We start from the raw sequence: 24,480 nt of genomic DNA, 5'->3' as shown, positions 1-24,480 counted from the left end.
ATTATATATTGCCAATACAAAGTTTTTCTGGCTACCGTTTTAGATATAGATAAATAGATGCATGGACAGATATATATATATATATATATATATATATATATATATATATATATATATATATATATATATATATATATATATATATATATATATATATATAATTTTGCTCCAAAATTTGAAATTTCCGGAGGCGAATCATCCTCAGTACGTTACTGTCCGTATAGGCATAGAAAATAGATATAATCATAGATAAAATAGTTATAAAAAATTTCATCCAGTATTTTTCATTAAGCAGTATCTTTAGTTGCTGTGTTCATTTTCTCTGTAATTTACACAGAAACAGAAGCACTCTATACGTATATTTTTCATTATCGAGTATGAAATAATACATTTAAAATTTTCAAGTTATTAAATGTTCTTATTGGAAAATTATAATTTGGTGGTATTTAATATTGCTGTACATCCAATCAGTCTATTTTTATAGTTTTAAATGAAGGTAATATTTAGTCGTGGATATTTCCTTATAACGGAAAATTTTCCACTTTACATCACTAACTGCAAATATACATTATGGTACAATAAAAAAAATATTTTAGTTTATAATCAAAATTTTAAGACTGAATCGGCTGTTACAGATTTTGTCTGTTTCTTCCGAAATTAATTAAATCGACAGATGAATGTAGTTTTGAGAAGTAACGAAAGGCCCAACTAGAAATCTTGCTTTATAAATTTAAAATCTTCAACTTCCAAGTAGCAAACAAGAAAAGTACTAATGTACATTTCGTTGTGCTAATCCTTATTTTCATTATTTTTTTTTCAGAGCCTCAAGTTTGAATGTCACGTGAACGAAAACAAGCATATCTAACATTTGCTGCTATTTACTTTGGATGGAAATTTGTGCTGCTAATGCCATAACATATATTTGAAAATAACAGTGGAGAAAATCTAGGAGAATTCATGGTACTAAAATGGTTTGCAAACTTTGTATATGCCAATATTCACATTCATGACTTTGCACCTCGGGAAGAACATGTCGTTTTAGGTTCGAATTTAGTTAGCTTTCAACGCAAATTTTAAATTCTTAAAAGTGTTGCATGAGAGCATTATTTATGCCGCCCCCTTAGAAATATTATATTGCTGTACTTAAAGTTCTATTACGGCTCAGCCATCAATAATATTAATGAAAATATTTATCAAGGTAAAAGTTAGTTTTATCAGTTAATTAAGATTCACAATCGTATTTATTTCTCGATATTTATAACCTAATACATAGAATTGTATTTCAAAACATGGTTGCTGTTTGTAGGATATGAAATAGTATAAGGTGGAAAAAATGCTTTTGAACAATTTATAAATGTATTGAGAAAATAAGAATAATAAAATGTACTAATTTTATTTTACTTAATACTTCAGCAGATATTTTCTACAAAATCTCAAAATTAAGCAATAAACGCTTCCATAAAAAAATACAATCAACCAATGAAATAACTCAAGAGAATAGTAAAATGAGGAGAGGTTTCTATTTTATTTACGCCATACTGTTTTAGAAACTAAAATGTAATATTGTTATTTATTTATTTTCCTATTACAGATAATATATATGTTTCTAAAGTTATATATTTTCATTACTAAAGATGAACAATTTTAAATATTCAAAATGAATCTGTAGAAACAAAGCATACTGCAGATTTGCTCTGTATGCCATCTAGTTGAAGAGCCACTGAGCTAGAAGAAATGCTGCCAAAAGAGTTACTGATCACTGGCTGAAAGCGATCCAAACATTCAAACGAAATACATAAGGAATTCAAATCTGAAGAAGACCTACAGAAAGAGGCAGGGATATGTAGGCCCGAAAGCAGCCGGAGAGGTTTCAGGGGTTATGAATATGTTAGGGAGAGCAAGTCATTAAAAATTCAATTACAAATATCTAAATTATATTTTTGTATCAATAATAAATAGCATTTTGTATTGAGGTATTTAGGTGCCACGAAAAGTTCAGGGAGTCCAGGCCCCCTCAAGCCCCACTCTGATTGCGAGTCTGGAGATAGGTATGGAACTTTTCCAAGATCTGTACCATTGCCGTTTTCATTTTTTCCTCTTAGTATCACCATTATTTTCACTGAACCAGTCTCTCTTAATAATTTTTTTATATTTACAGTTTTTGAATCGAAATTTTTTATATCATCATCATAGGTATTCTGCCTTTATTGGCAGGTCATTTGCCGCAGCTGAGAAGCTTCCATGCTCCACGGTCCTCCGCTAACCTCTTTGTCTTCGCGTATGATCTTTCTGTTTTAATATCATCCATTAATTGTAGTCTCCTTCGCCCCCTCCTTCTCTTTCCCGCCACCATACCTTCTAGGACGTCCCTCATGATACAATCTCTTCTTAGGCAGTCCCAACCAGTTTCTCTTCCTCTTCCTAATACTATCTAAAAGTGTAAATGATACAATATTAAATAGTCATAGAAACTTATTTATTAGGTAATTATAGTGAACAATTTACAATGTTTGTGAATTCAAATGTTTGTGAAATTTGTAAAAGTACATAATATTAATTTGATAGAGTATTGCGTAAGTAATCTATGTATAAGGAAATCATACCTGTTCGATGTGTAGGTACGGAGAAACAGAGGAAGGAAAACGGGAGGTGTTAAACACATATTCTTCCATAAAGAAACTATTATGCACGATATACGATGGTGAGGGCAATGTACTACGTCATAATGCGCACCAGGGGTGCCCACAAAGGGAGGCTATGACCATACTGCGTCATTGAAATATTTGGGGGGGTTAAAATCTATATAAATATGTTTGAGGGGATGTAAAAATTAATCTAAAAGATTTTTTTCATGGAAGAACACCTACGGATAGACAATTGTGGGGGGGGGGGTGCGTCATGGATATGAAGGGGGTGGGCACCACTGGCGTAACCATAGAAGTGTCAGAGCGGTAAGGTCACGTAAACTGCCTATAGATTATATTGTATTATTAGTGAAATTATGAATAATGGTTGAAATAACAGATACCATGTTAACACAAAAGAAAATTGAAGTGAAAGTTAAACCTACCTGAAACTGGGAAAGATAAGACTTTTGTGTTACAAAATACCGAATCTTAAATTTTGATTATTTTAGATTTGAAGAGAGAATATTCGATGAAGTTCTTACCTGTATTAGCATTACTCTAAGATAGTATTAAGTATGAGGAATGTAACGAGCTCTATTACTTGCTTGTAATTAACACCTAGCACAAGCTGGTGTGCGGTTTTCGTACTTGTCGTTTTTGTGCTATGTTTACACGTATGTTATAATTCTGTGCCAATTAGTAGGTGGAATGCTTGTAAAAGAGCATAATAGATTTCTAGGCTGTTTGGGTCAAATTTTATTTTCTGAAAAAACGCTGTATTTATAATCGTAACTTTCCAGCCCTCCTAAAGTTAACCTGAACCGAGGAATGAAACGCCAATATACATATGAAATGATTTTATAGTTGAACTCCTATTGGAAATCTGCACTCCTGTTAATTCTTATTATTTGGTACTTGTTACGGTTTTGAAAGTTAAAATATATTTTTGAAGTATACGAATACGTCCCAGCAATAACTACTCGTACAAAATATAATGTAAATTGGAATATCTAATTTTCTTAGCATTAAACTTTCCACATTTTTCTAACATTTCTTACATATGTTCTATGAAATGAAAAAGGCATTGTCCTATTGTCTTTCTTGGTCGGCTCCCATTTTTACTTTTGAGCGTCAATAGAAGGAAGAAAGTACGATGATGTAAAAAAAAAAAAAAAAAAAAAAAAATCGAATTTGATATTTAAAAACATCTCGGGCCTATTTCTCAAAACTTCTGGTTTTGTATTAAGATATTCTTCACAAGCCGTAAAATATCGTGAAGTAAAAATACTAGGATAATAGTAGAAGTCATTTACAGTGTAAATGCTAATGTTAATATTTGATTTTCAAACGTTTTACACTAGTATTGCAAGAATAGTAGTTTCGAGCAATTGGCATCTATCCGTCCGTTCTTTCGTTCGTCCAACTTAAATATATTCACTCACCTATAAAACATACCTTTGAAAATATCCATAGGGAATACGAATTTTTTTACCCCCAAAATTTAGTTTACATTATAGAAGAGCGAAAATTTAAAAATACAGTTTTCTCAAAAAGGGCTCTAAAGATTTTGTTTTTATTTCTCAATATTTCATTATTAACTGGCAATACAGCAAAAAACTATTTGTCCTAAAAAATCTACGAGCGATAGTTTATTCTGAGAAGGTGAATGTTTCGGTCAATTTTCTCAAAAAAAAAACTCAGGTGTTGTTTTTCTTTTATATTTCGTAAATAAATACTTTATTAATCACCTCATAATATGGCATAAATAGTTAGTCCTGATAAGAATATATGAGGGGTAGTTTATTTTTTGATTTTGAGTTTTTAAAAAATTGTTTTCATAAACGACCAGATCCAGGCGATTTTTGCTTATATTTCATAACTAAATATTTAATTAACAATCTAACATTACTGCGTGACTGATTTGTCCTGAAAATAAAATCTACAAAGGGTACTTTACACTTGGGATGCGTTTCTTCCATTAATTTTCTCAAAAACGACTCAGGCAATGTTACACATAATTTATAGAAAATTTCCACTTAATAATAATATTTCAAAGAAAAATATTTCATTAATAATATGACATTACTCATTTTTCCTGAAGATTGGCATGAGTAATTTTGAGCAATTTTCTCCATTTTCTGACAATTTTGATCATAGCTTATAAATAAATGTTTTGTCAATAAAGCTGCAATACAGAATAACTCACGTATTATAAAAAATATTCAAAGAGGGTATTTTATCCTCGGTGATGAATTTCATTTCAAAAAATTTGTTAAAGGCAATTTAGGTGATATTGTTCATATTAATTGCCTATAATGTTGAGAAAAATAAATTTTATGAAAATATCCCTAAGCGGATATCCATATCCATAGTGATGTTTCTTTTGACAATGTCTCAAATACGACTTACACGACTTGATAATTTATAAACAAACAGCTATTTTATTAATAACTGTAGTATATGACATTCTCCATTATTTGCGAAAAAGTTTACAAGGTACTTTTTACTTCTGGGTGTGAGTTCTTTTGGACGAAGTTTGACTAAAATCTTCGTATTTCACATTTATGTTCATGCTTTATGTTCATTTAATGCTAATAGCAAAGTTTATATTACAAGTTTTTCGTTTTTCAGTATTCAATTGATGTTCAATTGAAGAAAACGTTTTATTAATAACTATAGCATAATGTGATTTAGTTTAACCATCGATATCCCAAATTAGTTTCCTTTTGTAGGCGAATTGTATTAAGTTAACTAACCACACACTTAACAATGGATATCGTTTTGCAGTTGTTACATAACTATTATCATTATAACAATGAGTTGCCATAAGGAAACACAGGGATGTATCACTACATTGTTATACACTATCTTATAGGAACCTCTAACAATAAGAAAACGTTATTTTTATTGCGTTTATTAGTTTAACTTTACAAGTACAATTAGTTCACTTTATTATTATTTAGATACTTATGATAGTGACTATTCTCTAAATACATTATGTTCATTTATTATGTAGTCAAAATCCACAGGTGAAAGCCTCACATCTAAACAATAAGAAAAGTTCATATCAACATAAGGCGTAAAACGAGTTGTTTCAAAGTTACGAGACGCCGAAATCAAGAAAATTGTAACTTTGAGGCTGCTATGAGAGATATCAACGGCAGTTAAAGAAATATTAGAGGAAATAGTACGCTGTCTATCTAAATAACCATGTTTCCGAGTTGAGACATATCGGTGTAACGAATTTTTTAGAGAGTGCTGCAATATAGGTTCCGCTCTTCCTAAAATCAAATGCGCTGGTATTTCATCCACACGACAACAGTTAAGTATTCGTGTATCTAAAGTATTCGGAGTGCGTTATTTTTTCTTAGTTGGTAGTTCTGTAGTTTCAATGGTATGAAGTAGTTGTACTTACTATCCGTTTCGGTAGATTTAGATATAATACGCTTTATGTTGATTTAGTGCTAATAGCTAAGTTTGCATTGCAAGGTTTTCGTTTGCAGTATTAAATTGATGTTCAATTGAGGAAATGATATAATGTACCTTGATCACAACTTATACTCGCTTTTAATTAAAAATTATTGATTTATTTATTGTTTTGTAACTTACTATTTTTAATTATAATTACTGCTTGTGTTGTATATATTATAAGGCCTTTATTAGAACAATCAATATGTTACCATTAAATATTAATAAATTTTTCTCCCTTTTCAGATATTCTCAGGTTCGATGAATCAGTATAAATGGCCATTAACAAGTATTTTCTAAAAGTCTTGCTTTATTTTTTCTTAGATATATATAATATGCAGCATTACATTTATTTATAATAATTACTAATAATTACTCCTTCTATTAGTCTTACTCCTTGTAACTTCAACTACGTACAATAGTATATACGTATTATTATATCCTTATTAATTCAATATTGAAATACTTTTCTTACAACCGTTACCAGCTAGGACTCCGAAGCCAAACTGAAGAGCTTCAATTACATGAAACACACCTTAAAGGAACGATAAGCCTAAAGTCTTCCTTGCAGATAAAATAATATAGGAGGATTACTACGACAAACCATTTCAAGCAATAGATTGAATAAAAGTATGCTGCAATCCTTATCTGTTTCCACATTTCCTTAAATCAACATTTCAGCATATTGCCAAGATAACAGTGCAACTTCATTGAATGCACTTCTGATTTTGCAAACTTTAACCAAAAGTATATTACATACTGAAAATAGAAAGTGGCGATGGAATATAGGGATTATAGGGCCCACTCTCCGAATCTGTAAGTACTTATTGAGTTTTCATCTCACAATTCATTCAAACGTTTGAAAATATAAACTTAAACTAAATCAGAAGACTTAAGAAATGGATATTACCTTCCGTCAGCAATCTTAGCTTCTAATTATCTATTTCACTTTTTCTGGGATAAAACTCAAGTGGAAGGACGTTTCTATGTTAATTTATTCTAGTTTCGAGCTTTCAGAAGTATTTTATCGGCGTTGTATTGATATCCGTATTGTGTGTGAAAATATTTGACTTTATAGCTTCATATATTTGAAATTTATCACGCGTATTATTGTTTTGGGGAAAATTCTTTTACCTTTATGGCTCTACTAAAACCAATAATTGCCAATTGCTAAGTATTTTATAATCGAATGGCGCAGTTTAAGGAGATACTATGTCTACGTCGTAACTGGTATAAATTCAGCAATCTAATAACGTCTAACACTAACATGTGAACTGGAACGAATAATGTAATTAAAATAAAATAAGTCAAATTAAAATGAGAAACCTAATGTTATGTTAACAGGTGCAGCACAACAAATTTCACTCATTCTATCAGTTTCTCATATGAACTTATCACATTCTGTAACCACTGTTAGGCAGGAGTATAACGAATTTCTTCTCAGCTTGAGAAACCCTCTTGACAATATCCACAGATTCAGTTCTGTAACAGATAGAAGCTATTCCAACGATTCAACTGTTCAAATATCATACGATGAAGAAACCATCTGATTTGATGAAAGCTGATTCAAAGCATCCTCTTTTAGCTTTTTTTAAAATTTCAAATGTTTCTTTCTCGATGACCTTGCATACTGATGGGACAGTTCTCTCTCACTTTCTTTGTATCAAGATAAGCACAATTACACAGATGAAGTAGTAAGTTCTCCGACGTAAAAAAAAAAAATATCCAAGTAAAAGTAATATGGAATATCAGTTTCTTGAAAGCAATAGCGTAATTTCAGATTTGTCAGAGGGAGTAAGTCCTCCTACATAGGAGTTTCAAGTTTTTATTAGTATATTAGTACCATTTATTAAAAACTATATATGTATGTCTCGAACTTATGGAAGTCAATTGCCCCCCCCCCCTGCCCTCTTTAAATGACGATCTTGTCTGGAAGGCCATTTACCATTCTTACTAATAGAGTTACCGCTTTCTCAAAGATATTTTCCATGTCCGAATATATTTCACCATATTTTTGTTGATACAGATGACCTTCGAAGTGGCACTTCTGCACGTGCTATGTATGTAATGGAGTATCTACATTATCTGCTAAATTATTGTCAAGCCACAAATCGAGTGCCTCTTGTATAGGGAGTCCACGACTTGAAAAGGAATAGTGGGATTCGTAAATTCCATAAACCATGCGAAATAATGATAGTAGAATATTCTCATATTGTCAAGCGGTAACAACTAAATGTATGTGCATTTATGCCGCACCATAATGTGAGATTAGAAAATCGATTACCATATTTATAATAAGAATCAAATATTAAACACGAAAGAACATTGCCACTACAAGAAAAAAGAAATTACCTTGTTAGAAAATACTTACTCAAAAGTAAATAAAACAAAACTGCCGGAACATTGTTCAATTTTCAACACCTTCAACTAAAGTATTGCTAGCACAACCCTAATGTAGATTAGTAACTACACATATCCATTTTCTATTGTTTTACAATGCTTTCTAGTAAAATTGTGCGCAGAACTAATATTCCACAATGTTCTTCTGCACGCCTTTTTCCATTGCCATAAGACAATACAGAGATATAAGGAATTGCACGAAATAATTCAGTGAGGTATCTTGTAATTTTTATTTATTTATTTATTTATCTACATATCTGCTTCGTTGTATACAATGAGATTTTGTTGCTTTCTTTTCATAACAACATTTGGCTGATCAATTGTTTCATCACGCTGGTTTAGTTTGTAAAACACTGTATCTTCATCTGCTGGGCACTTCCATTTCCAATATTAATCTTGTTCGTTTACTTCAGATTCCCAATTTTTAAAATTGTTCAAATAATATTCTGAATTTGTATAGCAATATTTGTGTTCATTACTGAACATTTTTATTAAGATATTCAAAATAAGCTTTTTCTATACCTCATATTAAGTAACGAACAGCACCATATAAAACGTAGATGAACTTTGACCTTTGGTTTGTCAGCTTGCGTTAACAAGGGAGAAGGACCACTCTTGACCTTACACCCTTCATAAACAACCTTCGTTGAAATTTTTACAGTCGACTTCCATTGTGTTATTGTATTAGGTAAAAGAAGAAGTACATGAACAATACGGAGGTGGGGGTAAATGTTTGACAATAGCTTCCCATTCAGTCAGGTGCTGCGTTGCAGAGAAGGTACAGTACAAGTTTTTGTCCACCTGCGTTCAAAAAGATAACTTGCCTCTTGCAATTGGGTGCAGTAGATCCTGAAGCTTGTCACTGGCATTGTGGATTGCAATGCAAATAGATAAGATTACTGTATTTCTGCTACTTCAATCTGGGACAATATAGCAGGAGATAAATATATCAAAGGGGGACATTTTTCTAACATGTTTATTTTTACTCCTTCTATCGCTATAAAGTATCTTACCTGCACAAGAGCCACTTTTATTTAACCATTGTTGGATGAGTTAGTTTTGATAGAAAATTAATAAGCATCTTAAGTTCAAAAAACATTATTTAATTCTTTGATATGACATGGCGTGCTTTATAAATAAAAAAGTACTATAAATTAAGATTACTTATTGTTCACTCTCACTCTCTCTCTCTCTCTTAGTAGTGATGAGGGTAAATATCGTATCTTTTCTTTAGACGCTGAATCGGATCCCAACAAATAATTCTCGATGTTTCTCACCGTTTTTGCTATTGTTATAATACCTCTTGATACACAGAAGGACTTATCCGTTCTATAAAATTAATTCTCTATACTTATGCATAGCTTTGTTTGGAAGACTCAAAAATAAAATCGGAACAAAACAGATACTTATTATTAGTAATCTGTATTACAGGTTCGACAATATGTTTACAGATTATCTTGTGCTTATTTATGTATCTTATTAATGTTATATCGCTGAAGCTGTAATATATATTACTAATAAAAAGTGTCTCTAGGTAGTATAAGTAGCATTTGAATAAGGTTACACATGTACTTTTTAATGATAAATTATGTATGTAATTCCAAAAATAATATTACGTAATACTTCAATGGGTACATATACTGCTATTAGAATTATAAGAATATAAAATAAATGCATATGCATGGAGTGAATTCTAGTAACATAGTCTAAATCGTCGGCGAGCTATGGGAAATTAGTATTTTATACTCTACTGTATGGTAGGCTACCTCTGGCTGACTTACGACCCTGTAATCGGAACCAAAGTCGTCATTTGCTGCGAACAACGGTCTGGATTCGATTCCTGGTGGGAACATTCGATCGAGAAAATGTAAAAAGCTTTTCCAGGCTATCCTGAGTGAGGTATTCCTGAGTTTTCCTCATTTACACCAGACGAATATTGGGATGGTACTGCACATAATGATCCCAGGGCACTTCGTTCCTTCCCTTTTCCCTTCTTCTTCCCGCAGTGTGATCCCTCAGGGACGTCATCCCACGTACGTAATGAGCTAACAAGGCCATTAATACCGAAAGCCCGAAAATCTAATTCCGAATCCTAATCCGAAGTCCGTTGTAAGTCTCAGTTTTACTTTCCTACAACTTCATTATTGCTTGTATAAACTTCTTATTCTCGAACCCTGTACATTCGTTTAATATCTAAAAATTGTTAAATGCACCAATTCTTACCACACATTTTACAACTTATCGAAATATAATAGACTTAATCCAAATGTAAAAAAAAAAAAAAAAAAAAAAAAAAATCTTAATATATGAAAATGAAAGTGATGGTGTGTGGGATTCAAATCACGGAAAATGGCTGAACTGTTTCAAATTAATTCTTGAATATAGCTTATTATTAACCAAAACTAGGTTTTTACCTTATAACTTTTTGCTTAAAATGCATATTCTAAACGGGGTAAAGACAGTATAAAATTTAAACCAAAAATAGCATTTCGTGAGTGAGCTAATCAAGTTATGAAGATGAAATCCAGTATATAAATTCCTCATTACAAATAAGTGTTCACATTTTCTAGCGTTTACCGAAATTCGGGTTTTATTGGTTTAACGGGTATTTTCCATATCTTTTGAAAAAATTGATATTAATGTTATTTTTATATGTGAAATGGCTGACAGGACAATGGCTAACCTGTTTGAAGTGAATTAGTTATTATCTATTTCAAGCTGAAATTTCATTATGTTACTTTCGACTAAAAGACAGAGACCTGCACGGTCCGGGCTTGGGCGGACCGACTCTGTTATTTCTTTGGGCCGGGCCGGGCGGGCCGACACTGATTTCTCTTCAGGTCGGGCCAGGCTGGGGCCTATTAATTCCAATTCTTTTATAATTATTGACTTTCGTTAAACAATAGTTGGAGTAAAGCTAAACGTTGAAGAAATGCGCCCGTGAAAAATATTACAAAGAATGCAATAGCTATTTACAGTTTGTGTTGCTTAGCGGCTCCACTTTCACTATAGAGGATTGCAGGCATTGCGCGGTAAATTGAGCTCTGACCTTGACCTTCACTGAACCCAAAATATGACAAGAAGGGGTGAGAAAGTTTTGCCTGTCGCTAAACAATATTGCCATTTTCACTTCATGCTAAAAATCAATTAAGTTAGATTTTTGTAATAGGAAATGGAGTTTTTGTTCTCTCGATGGCAGTCAAAGTTCTAGGAGGCGATGGTACCATTCGGGAGGCAAGCGTCAGGTTGTGAACCAGAGTTTAGAAAATGTTTCTGAGGGTTAGGTCAAGTTTAATACTAAATTTTGAGAAAGATTGGGACTCGAGCTAATTTTTTTAAAAAAATTATCGGGCCGGGGTCGGGCCAAAAACTTTTAAAATTTGTCGGGCGCGAGCCAGGCTTGGGCCAAGAATCTAAAAATAACTTATCGGCCCGGGCCGGGCTCGGGCCGAAAATCTCCAAAACTTTTCGGACCCGGACTGGGCCGGGCCATGGTACATTCGGGCTGGATTGGGCTCGGGCCGAAACATTCGGCCCGTGCAGGTCTCTACTAAAAGACTGTTGCTTAAGGGTGAAAGGAAGTTAGATCTTCATGCCAAAAATATAATATCTCACAAATTTTTATCATCTAACTTTTATTGAAAGGCCTATCCTAAAGGAAGAACCGTGTTCAAATGTTTTCAATAAATCCATTTCTTTTCATGCAAAGAAAGGTATTTCAGTTAGTATACTCTATCTAAAATTCAATAATAATCAAGTCGATTTCTTTTTACATTTTTCTTGTTTTTTCATATTAATTAAAAATAACAATTTGAAAATTTAGAAATAATTTTGATCAAATTATAAAACTATTAAATGAAAAGTTCTTATTGTTCTCAAGATACAATTTATAATGGCACAATGTTTCGATTTCTACATTTTTCAATATCACAGCTGACGTATTCACAAAGTACTTGTATATCCTAAACCATTTGATTAAACTGTTTATGTAAATTTTGCATCTGATATCTTATTGGTTTCCAAAATAATGATAGTTTGTTATTTTTAAAATCGTAGAGAAAACATTGAGCCATGTACCACAAACGCATACAACAGCCAAAACATCTGAAAACATAATAAAGTAATGATATGAATATCCACAATGTCGATTGTACAGCAAACATTACAAAACTCCCTCTATATTCAATAATATGTTAATTTTAAATTCCACAGAAAAGTTATCTATGCAATATACAGTACAGTTATATAAGAAGCAAATTTATATTATTAAGAATAACAAAAATTGTTTTTCAAATTTTTGTTTAGAATAGTGGGAATGAAAAGATGTATCAATATTTGTACTTTTAGCAATTGTAAAATTGTTATTCTTTCTTAATTGCAAATAAATAAAGAAATAAGTAAGTTCAAGTAGCAAAACAAGTTTTGATAACCATGTAAAAATAATGATAGCGTTAAAATTTACATAAAAGTATACCTGATTTTTAACGATTTCATTCCATTAACTTTTAATTATATTTTTTTAGTATCACATTTTGTTTCTAAATGTATTTAAAAAAAACAATTCACTATTTTATCTGAATAAATTAATTGCTTCTAGAATACAAGTTCTTAATCGCAATTTTAAATTCTTTTTGTTAATTTCCAAACAGAAAGAAAACTATTATTTCTAAATAGATAATTTTTATTGCATCAAACCAAAAATAGTATGTACATAAACTATGTTAAGAGCAAGTGTTTTTCTGTTAATAATTTATGTATCCCCTTAAGGTAAAAACAAACAAGAGATACAGTCACTAGTTACTACTACTTCTCTAATTGTCTATAAGTATAAACAACATGTTCCACAGCATGGAAACAATCGGTTGTTATTGGCAACGAAAATAAATAAGAAGTAGTATCTTTTATTTTGTCGGAAGCCATTTATGATAATTTATTCTTAATTATATCATTTTGTATAGCTCGATGTATTTTTCATTTTTGGGTAGTATTATGGTTCGTTCAATCGTTCAAATATCCAATTGGTCCAATTGGTTTACAGATAATCAGAATTTTGACTCTATTTTATTAAACATTCTGAATTCTGTTGTTTTATTAATGTTACCATGAAAAACTTCATGAGATATACTTCAGCACCAGTTTCATATTAATAAAGTGGTGTTCTTAATTTATAGAATCAATTTCTGTTTACAAAAATTGATTTAGAAAACTACGCCGGAAGATCTACACCTATCCTTATCAATATGATCATCAGCTTAATGAGGTCTATAAGATAATTTATCTAAATGTGTTAATAATATTAACATACGTGTAACTTTCTTCCAAAATATTTCAGTCATTTCTCTTTGAAAATCTTGCTCTTTTTATCGGCATATAATAAATTAATTTGTATCTTGTTTTTTATATTTAAGAGTATTATTTTAATACAAAATATTATATCGTCCTGGATTGTCTGTCAAAATAGGCCTTTTAAAGATATGGAGAGCTCAGTACACAAAGACTCAAGTCCACGTTTGGTTATTTTGGACACTTCGTATTTAAGATATCTCCCTGGAGCTTGTTTCAGTGCTTAAAAGATTCGTGCCTAAGTATTGTAATTAAGTCTTATACGCTCCCTTCCAAATTTTCTCTCTTTTTCTCACAACTTCGGTAATTGAACTTGAATCCCTTATGGTCTGAATGTCCCATAGTGAGATAATTTCTCGCATACATTATGGTGACTTTCGGAATAAGATATTACTTTTATTATTTTAAGGATAATTTACTTAATTGCAACTACTAAATTTCTATAGTGCCAATTTTAGGCGTATTTAGAGATAACACAATAGAGGATAGAATATCAGTTACTATTGTCATGCTGAATCCTTGACATTATTTTTAGTATGTTCAAAACTTTTAGGAGTATTATTGAAGTGCGCGTAGCGAATACCTTATATTCAACACGACTTGGACCTGAATTTATCTGTCTGAGTTTATCTGGACCTGCATCTGAGTTTATCTGTCTGATACTAAGGACCTGGGTTGGATTCCCAGCGGAAACTCATGTGTTTTGGAATCCCTCGTTGATCTATAGGTCCACGTCTCATATTTTCTCGTTGCTGAAAGTCAAACTAAACTCCAAATCAACAACTGTCTGTTCCTTTCCGTATTACACTGTAACTCTCGCAACATTTATGCGATTTTAATGAAATTTCATATGTGTAGTAAACCTAGAAATATAAATCTATTATTTGGGGTCAAATTCTTCATGAATAACGAAAAGAAAGAGGCAAAATTTATCCCATGTTCCAAATATACATATACATTTATTGCGATAAGAAAACGATTTCCAATCATTTCCACTGCTTGGGGTGAAAAATCTGTCTCTTTTCATTTTCATTTCATCAAATATGTTCTACGATAACTTCTTAAAAAATACGTATATTCAATTTTGATGAACTATAGTCATATTTCCATTGACGCTTCTCAATTATTCCAAATAGGTACTACATGAAGTTGTAATCAGTCAAGAAATGGAAGAGAAAGTAGACTATTTTAATATAATCCCAGTAAAAGTGTATCAATGAAAAAATATATGTTCAATTTTATTTGATTTTTTGGGTAATATAATTGAGTAAGAACTTAAGGCTTTTCAAATAAAGGTTGAATGTAAACTCTGAAATGAAAAGAATTTTAACAATTTATGTAAATAGTGTTTATTTAATATCTATTAATTGCCTATAGAAACTTGTTTTACAGTGCTACACGATTAAAAAGTGCGCCAATTGCTTTCAAGTGTCAGTAATCTTTTTACAAATACTAATGCTTATGGCCAAATATTTACATTGTTATCATTTACTAGGTAGATTCCAAATATATCAAAATATAATTTTGTTTTAATTACGTCACATATATAAATTTAAAGTTCTAAAATCGAAAATAGTCCATTGAGAAAATCAACTAATTACATAAAACAACACTGTTACATTTTAAAAGTTTGCTTTTCTTAACGATTAGAACAAAATAATATAGTAACATAATCAACTGTCTAATTAATGAAACATTTCATTTATTGAAGTTATAACTCTTATTTTTTTTAAAAAAGGAAGAGGTGTGTCATCACTATAACATAATTTAATTTTTATATTTTAAATAATGAACTATTATTTGATTATAAGTCATTCTTGAATCTAAATTAAATATAGAAAACCAATATTATATTAAATATTGCATTTTAAACATCTGACGTATTCACTCTTATATTTATTTCATTTTGTAACCATCATGACTTTGAGAGTTACTTAATCACAACACATTGAAAATTCTCATTTAGTGGAGAATAAGTTATATTTTTTTATTCATTTCTTTGACATATGTTCTTCTCATATGAATAAATTACCATGAATACAGTAAATGCCACATCATTGACTAGCATCATACTTACATCAATCTTTTCATATCAAATATATCATATGATGTAATTACAATATAATTTCATATATAGGATCCGTTGTTATATGCTATTTATCTAAAGAAAACAATTCTTTCTTATCAAATCCTAAAGTAATTCACATTTATTTGTTCAAAGCATTACATAAAATAAACAACAGTATATGCTCTTCGATCCACATAAATGTTGAATCAAATATGTCTAAGAAGTTTCTAATGGTAAATAATGATAAGTATTTATTTTGATGTGATTCAAACATAAGAATATTTTATTCTATTATGACTATTTTTCTATTGTAACTGGAACTGTATCCAATTTCTATTATAACTTACTTTTGCTATACAAAATGTAAGATCATAATTTAATTTAGGAATGATTTACCTCCTCTCGAATAAATTCGTTGCAAATTTATTTTAGAAGTAAAGACTAGTCATCATAACATGTGGATGGTCACCTAGAAGTAGAAAAAAGAAATAGGTAAATATTTTTATTATTTGAAAGAGTTTCTAACTTTAATATCTGTAATACAAGCATGTATCTTAAATAACTCCCCAAAATATTAATAACTGGGTTTGATACATGCGTATATAAATAATCAGGAATCGAAACATTAGAAACAGTCACAATTCAACGTATGCATATACTGCAAGGGTAATATGCATATTTATGGGCCTTCATATATCCGGAATTCAATCATACACTACTAAAACACTCGGACACAAAATTGCTTCTAGTTTCTTTAGAAGTAACTGGACATAAATGTGGTCATATGCAAAACAAATTGGATAAAGTACTGCTTTTCTGACACATGTTACCCACCCCGGCAGTCATCTTGGAACTGCCATATTAGATTCAACTTTCGGTTTTTCAAATGGGAATAGGTGCAAGTAATACATCAAATTCATGTACAATTTTCTCGCAAATTCATTGGTGTGGTGAGTTTTAACGTATCTTGTACCATTTGCAAGGATTTGCATGTTAAATATCAGGCATTTCCCGAATATTGAACCAAATAGAATGTTGTGCAGGGCCCGTGTGTATATGTAATATTTTACGTGATTTATCGTTGACAAAATATTTTCTGAACTTACATACATACACACACACAGACGTTAATATGAAAATGATAGGTTTTCACTCAAATCTGATAGTATGTGGATGTATATTAGGCATTTATTTTATTGTTATAAATGCCTAATACAATACTTTACATAATACAATACAATGACCGTAATACGTACAATACTTTATTGTTATAGTATAACACGGAAGAAATAACAATCTCTCACAGAAATCTAACAAGTACAGTACTTACCAATGTTGTACAGTATTTTTCCAGTTAGAAAATGTTTTGATTTGTCAACATCCAAAACGTAAGAGTAACTGATATTACTCTATAATGTCTATTAGCAAATTATCTGGAGAGATTTAATATGGAATACCTTTGAAATGGTACAAGCTACGGAAAAATTCACTACACTAGTGAATTTCCGAGAAAATTGTACATGAATTTGATATATCAATCGCACCTATTCCAATTCAAAAAATCGAAAGTTGAATCCAATATGGTGGATCCAAGATGACGGCCGGGATAGGTAACATGTGCCAGAGAAGCAGTACTTGATCTAATTTGTTTTGCACATGCCCACATTCATGTTCAGTTACATCTAAAACTAACTAAAAGTAATTTTATGTCCGAGTGTTATAATAGTGAATGATTGAATTCCGGATATATATGTAGGCTCATAAATATGCAAATTACCGGTATGAGCAGCAAAAATTATTACAATACATATTGGGTCGCAGAAAACTTTGCATTTGAATCAATTTTACACCAATCCCGATGGGAAGCTTTGCGAATAGATATATCTTGTTAGATAAATTTTAAGCACGATAATATTGATATAGATAAGGCCAAAAGAATATAAAGCAATTTATAAATTTTGAAGCAAAAATATTCTTGTTCTAATGTCCTTGTTATGAATAATGTGAAATAAAAGCTATTTAGTTTTCTTACGACCATTAAGTATTAGTTAATTAGGTTACACTTAGAGTAGAGTGAAATATAAATTTGAAGTCACATCACAAACATCACACAAATAATAATCTGATTAAGTTTTTCTACAATCTACTTTCAGCCTTTCACAGATCATCCCCTGAACTAAATAGCTGTTTTGTATTCCAGAGTCTAAGAAAGAGGACATTTTGCTAGTTTCATATACTTATTTGTTGTACAAAAATATGTAAGACTAGAGAGACTTTTAAGTATACAATACAGTAGTTTACAATGTACATATAGTTTGTAGATTAGTTACGAATGGTGTTTGAGTAAGATGGAATAATTTACTTGATTTAACGATGTAAGATTTCTGTCTATTTTTTTAAAAAAATGGAATTATATATAGTTATTATTTAATGATAGAAATCATATTTGTCACTTAATTATAACAACTCTCTTAATCAACGATACTTATGAGATACGAAACCCGCTTAAAGAGTGGTTCAACTCTCACATACTCCCATCGAAAAAGTCCCTCAACAAGCAGGAGGTAAGACACATCATTTTCGTAGTTTCAATTTCATCTTAAATATCTGTTTGTGAATCATAAACCTAACAGGATTATATATATATATATATATATATATATATATATATATATATATATATATATATATATATATATATATATATATATGTGTGTGTGTGTGTGTTTACATATGTCTAATACTTGCTAAATATTGCTAACATGTTAAAAAAGTGCTTCGTAATTAGTGCGAAGAGAACCAAAATGAATACTAATTTTTCTTTTACGTTCTCTAAAAAATGTTACATGAATGTAATGGTAATCGAAATAGCATTTTATGGTGTTATTTTACTTCATGACATCTAATTTTCTCTTCCAGCTCATTGATTAAATGTAGAAATATCAAGTATAGCCAAATCAAGACGTAAATTACATAAAATTATTCATACTCCAATTAAGTGCTTCGTTACTTATTCACAATTAAATTTAATATTTCCATATGATGTTAGGAGGAAATTACGTTTAAAAACTTATACTATCTCTAGAAGTAAATTCATGATAGTGTTTATTTTTCCATTTATTTCAATTATAAATTTCTAACTTTTCGGATAATACATATTTTTGCAGAATTTAGTATGTACTTATCTTTCCTCAAAGTGATCATATCAAGAATTGCTATAGCAAAAGAGGTATTTAACAAGAAAATATTACTTTTAACTATCATATTAGCATTGGACCAAGGAAGAAACTGATCAAGTTATATATATGGAGCACGGGCATTTTGTAATGTAGTGTTGGAGAAATACGGAGAAGATGAAATGAACAAAGGGAATATCAAGCGACGATATTTTAAAATGAGTAGGAGAAAAGAGGATGCTCCTATCCAGCATCCTTCCTAGAAAGGTCAACTGGATTCGACACATATTGTGAAGATATTGCCTTATTCATACCGCCATAGAAAGTAAGATGGAAGGAAAGAGATGGGTAGAAATAAGATAATTTATAAATGATTTGAAAAATGAAAGAAAATATTGGATGTTAAAGGAAGAGCTTAAAGATCGAGAAATGAAGAAGAAACATTTCCAGATCCTAATTTAAGAGAACGGGAAATCTTCTATTAGTCCCAGAACCCGTTACCGGACAGAATATTTAATAATAATAATAATAATAATAATAATAATAATAATAATAATAATAATAATAATAATAATAATAATAATAATAATAATAATAAATCTTATGAAATGAGATTCGTATTTCTAGATTTCGCTAAACTTACTGATACTATTATGAGTAGTATATGCATTTATTCTTCATTGCTTGTAACGGGTTTATTCCTAAAACTATGTACAATTATAGAGGTTATAAGTCTTGAATATTTGAACTGAATCAGTGATTTTAGAAACCAGCAAAAAATTATGTAATGTTTTATGTTATATACAATCAATTAAATTAAGAAAACAATTAATCAGATTTCTAACTTGTATTTACTTGCCCCAAACCTGATTTATAAATAGTTTTTCAGGGATAGGTTTTTTAGCCTTTTTTCTTTACTTTCCTTTTTTACAAGAATCACTAATATTTGATAAACCTCTTTACTTATTAAAATAAAATGCGATAAGTATTTGAATTCATATGGATTCTACTTTACATGTCTTTGAATTTTATTTTCATTATTTTACAGTGCTTTTTATGTAAAATTCTTGTACACAAGAATTTGTATTGGATTATATTTTCATTATTTCTTCACCAGTAGAAGATGGAATGCGAAAATTCTGCTGTTGTGTTGAAACGAATACGTTGAATTATACAGAACTTTACAGACATGAAAAGTCTTTTCATTTCATAATCGTTCTTTCTTGTGAGAAAATTTGATGGGTAGTAATTAACTTTGACCATCTTCGTTTTTATCAAAATCTAGAAATCACAAGCTCAAAGTTATGAGGATAATGTTAAATATTGAGAAATTTATCATATGTTCTAACATATACAACCTGTTGCTTACCAAGTAGTTTTATTTAAATATGAAGAGACAAGTGAAACTATCACTCAGAAAGGAATCTGAAAATGAATTAATTTTGAAAATTTTAAAATTGAATATCGAGATTGATTTTTTAAAATAAAAATGATTAAGAAAACTCTTTAGGGATAACATTCGTCAATTTAGTGTTTATGCAGCTTCTTCGGTGACAGAAAGAAAAATGGAACGTCACTCTAAGAATTTAATTTAATTTTATTTTTTGCTTAATTATTTAACAATCTTATTTAATATAAATGAAATGTTCGGAAATGTCTTGGTGTTAAAATATAACTACATTAGTCTCGTCTGTGAGTCTTCACTTTATTCAAAATGTTACAGAAATAAAAGAACAATATTAAATTTTATCTATGTAATTTTCTAGTGAATACCAAATACTATTCAGTAAAATGTTTGTTTTTACTTGAAAATATTTCTTAAGTGGTCATAATTCTTGCTCAGTCCACTATGTAAGTCCATGGCGCCACATGTTATTACAATACGTATTTTTTAACAATGATGGTCGTATCGACAACATTAACTATTTTACTAATGATTTATTTAGTGAAATGATTGAGAGTTCAATAATACCAAATAATTTCACAGAAAATTGTTTAGCATAAATACATTCATGACAAGAATTGGTCCTACATCGTTGATTTATCAAGTTAGTACGTAACTTAATACTTATAACATTATGTGTATACATTTACACAACTCAATACATTAACTTTTGTTTTCAGAACATAAAAACATGTAAAACAATGCAAATGAGATTGATAGTTATAATTAAGACCACATGTTATATGTCTTAGGAATATATACATAATATGAAACAATAATAAATTGAGATGAACGTTAAAAAATGTTTTGGTGATTCATATAGTACAAAAATGGAGAACCCATAACTCAGTGTTATTCAAGCCAGAACACAGGCACAATAGACTGTAATCAAACTTACTAATCCCCTTCAAATCCTCAAATAAGTGTTCCAATTCCAGTCAAGCTTAAATAAGAATAGATTCGATCTCTGAATCGTAATTTTAATAACCAGTCATTTACTTTACGCTACTTGGTGAACAAACATCCAAAAAAAATTTAGATTATACTAAAACACAGCGATTTGGAAACAATAATGCACTAACATTAATTGTTGCTAAAATTTATTCTGCAAATTTATTATCATATGAAGTTTATTTGTTGTTGTTATTACTTAAGAGTTAAGAATTGTGACCGTAACAAATTCGTTAAATATAATGTAACGGGCCTTGAGTGCTTCATACATTACCCGAGAACACTAATAAACGTATTTTAATAAAGAACCTATTCCTTACAAAATTCGAACCTTAGAAAGTTATGCCTCGTTCGTAGTCAGCGATGTGTTTGAAGATTTGGTAGGATCATCAGATGGATCAGGTGGGGCCACTCTCTATTAATGCCAATGTCTACATAACGTATGAAAGGCATTCTTTTCTTCTCATATTGCTTAATTTCTTTGTTATTATAATTCCAGAACATAAAATACTTACTGCTGAACTTATTTCTTGCTTTTATCTATTTCATTATTTAAAGTAATCACAAGACATATTCAGAAACAACATAAACATTCTTCATTTGGCTCCAAGTAGACTTAGCTTATATACCATCATAATTTACAAATTCAGTAGCTTATTTTCAACACTTTTTAGTCTACCAGAAATCCAAATCGAGTTAGATATACCACTTGTAGAGTACATTCCAATACATCTTTCCAATACATCTTTTAATCTTTGAGTCAATGCCGAAATTTGTTATTCTATCCTAATCCTAATCCTAACTATATATAACACTACATGAACTGACATAAAATAACGGGTACTTTCAGTTGACTTGGAAAAAATTGGCATTAGTGTACCTTTCCGGGACTAACCCACAGGAAAATTGCTAAAAGCGAATACCTTTTTTTTTAATTTTTAGGGGGTCTAAAGGGGAATGAAGAAATTGTCCATGTTATTTAATCTGACATTCTATTCGGACCTATAATCTCATGTTTTAGGTCATTGGAATCGGAATAAAAACTTAAAATTAGGTATTCTTGCACGCTTTCGTTACCAAAAATAAAGTCACCAAAAATAAGTTTCCAACTTTAGAGTGGCTTTATGGAGAACTGAAAAATCTTTCCCATGCTGTTTATATATGACATCTACACTCTAAAATGTTTAGACACTTACGGCACAGTTAGAGTGATGAAATTTAGTATGATTGTAGACCTCCGGGAATAACCAACAGTAAAATTGCCAAAAGTGAATATTTTTAGTTTTTAAGGGGTCCAAAGAGGGGATGAAGAAATTTCTATGTTTCTTTTAAATAAGAGCTTTGTTGGGATACAAAATCTTATCTTTTAGATAGTTGAAATAAGGAAAGAAACTTGAAATTCGGTAGAATTGTGGGCTTAAGAAATTTTTGGCCGTAGCAAACGTAAAGATCTGGGCCGAAGCCCCAAGCTGGCAAATTCAGGAAATATTAAGAGCAAATATACGAAATTCATTGTTGATGCAAAGGCTGATACGTAAGATAAACGAGGCTGTAGGCCGAGCAAATGCCTGGTTTTGGGAGCGGAGGCTCCAACTAGTCAAAGGCTAGTTTGTACATAAAAGTATATCTGTAATGTGACTACTTTTATTTTAAATATACTTCATTAAGAAAGTTTGTTCACTGGACTTCAAGATTTAGAAATAAAATACTACAATTTTCTTGTCAAAAAATATTACTGACTTTAATTTGAAGTAAATCTGGATAATAATAACACGAACATCTGCGCAGATGTGATTAAATCTAGTTTCACAGGTAAATAATAACGTTATTTTTCAATATAAATTTTACTTTTTACAAAAAATAAAATAATATTTTTTAGCTATCTCTGGAAATTACAGAAAGAAGTATAGGATATCTGCTGCTGTATTGAGCCATGTATTGTCAACCTTCAAATTTTCTTATATTAATATACCAGCAGAAAAACCCCAGAGCATATATTTCCAAAGATAATAGATATATCACAGACAATATAAATTTAATATTATGTTTACGAAGATATCGTTAACGGAATTGCAGAATTTATACCATTTACGTAACATAGTTAGACTAATAAAGTCTGAGAAGCTAAGATAGGCAAGTCAGGTAGTTAGAGTGTAAGAAAGTAGGAGCGCTTTCAAAATGTTTACTTTAAACCCAGTGAAAAAAAACATTAGAATGCCATAAACGTAGATGGCAGGACAATATTAAGATGAATTTCGCAGAAATAGGAATACAAAGTAGAACTGAATCCAGTTGGCTAATTACAGAAAATAGAGAGCTTATGTGAATATAGCATTGAACCTTGGCTTTCATGGACCACAAAGTTAATTAGTTAGTTATTTTTTAAATGTTCCATTGTTCTTTGATTCAACTAGTTACATAATAATGGTGATAATATAGCATGTTATATGTAGGAAGAATTTACGACATTTCGATGAAACTTGGATTGTGGATCCTTTTCCTTAATTATAGTCATGACAATATATGACAACTTGTGCTGATGGGTTATTCAATACCCATTGGTACTTTTTGACTGATTTCTTTGGACAAAAGTAAAGTTTCGTATTCGTGCGATTTTAAGGAAATGAAACTCCGAACTGCTGTTTCCCTGTCTTCAGGCTTGTGTTGTTTGGTTTCTCGGAAAGGGAATGTAACTTGTAAAAATCCAAGTGATACATTGATATGTATTTCCTGAAAGAAAAAGTACCTAGCTATTTGTTATTTTATTCATTATGTGTTGTTTACGGTTTTCTTCTGTAATATCAGTCAACAGCTATTTACGAGCGGATTCTCTTTATAACAGTTAAAATATACTTAGAAGTCTTGTTCAAATAAATAAGTTGGCAAATGTTAAAAAATTCTGAAAAATATAATACATTTTATCTAAACTTAGAAATACTTTATAATAGTTTCATTGAGTTATGAGGAAAAGTGTATCTTGCAATAGTCCTTTTGGTCTTTAGA

The 24,480-nt window shown here is 30.3% G+C and overlaps 2 long non-coding RNA genes across 2 annotated transcripts in view; one reads left to right on the top strand and one right to left on the bottom strand.

Moving 5' to 3' along the window:
* The window catches only part of LOC145664346 (uncharacterized), a 212,412-nt gene that overhangs the window by 170,686 nt on the left and 17,246 nt on the right, over window positions 1-24,480 (top strand). The window contains exon 3 of the long non-coding RNA XR_014127418.1: window positions 821-960. This is a non-coding gene — a long non-coding RNA (uncharacterized LOC145664346). The remainder of the gene's footprint in view (window positions 1-820; window positions 961-24,480) is intronic.
* Window positions 11,079-24,480, bottom strand: part of LOC145664345 (uncharacterized) — a 319,597-nt gene continuing 306,195 nt past the window's right edge. The window contains exon 5 of the long non-coding RNA XR_014127417.1: window positions 11,079-16,375. This is a non-coding gene — a long non-coding RNA (uncharacterized LOC145664345). The remainder of the gene's footprint in view (window positions 16,376-24,480) is intronic.

Source organism: Thermobia domestica, chromosome 11 (genome assembly GCF_964235325.1).
Source record: "Thermobia domestica chromosome 11, izTheDome1.hap1.1, whole genome shotgun sequence".
NCBI classification, from domain to species: Eukaryota; Metazoa; Arthropoda; class Insecta; order Zygentoma; family Lepismatidae; genus Thermobia; species Thermobia domestica.
Note: the sequence above shows the minus strand (reverse complement) of the source record. Positions and strands in the feature narration are given on the sequence as shown.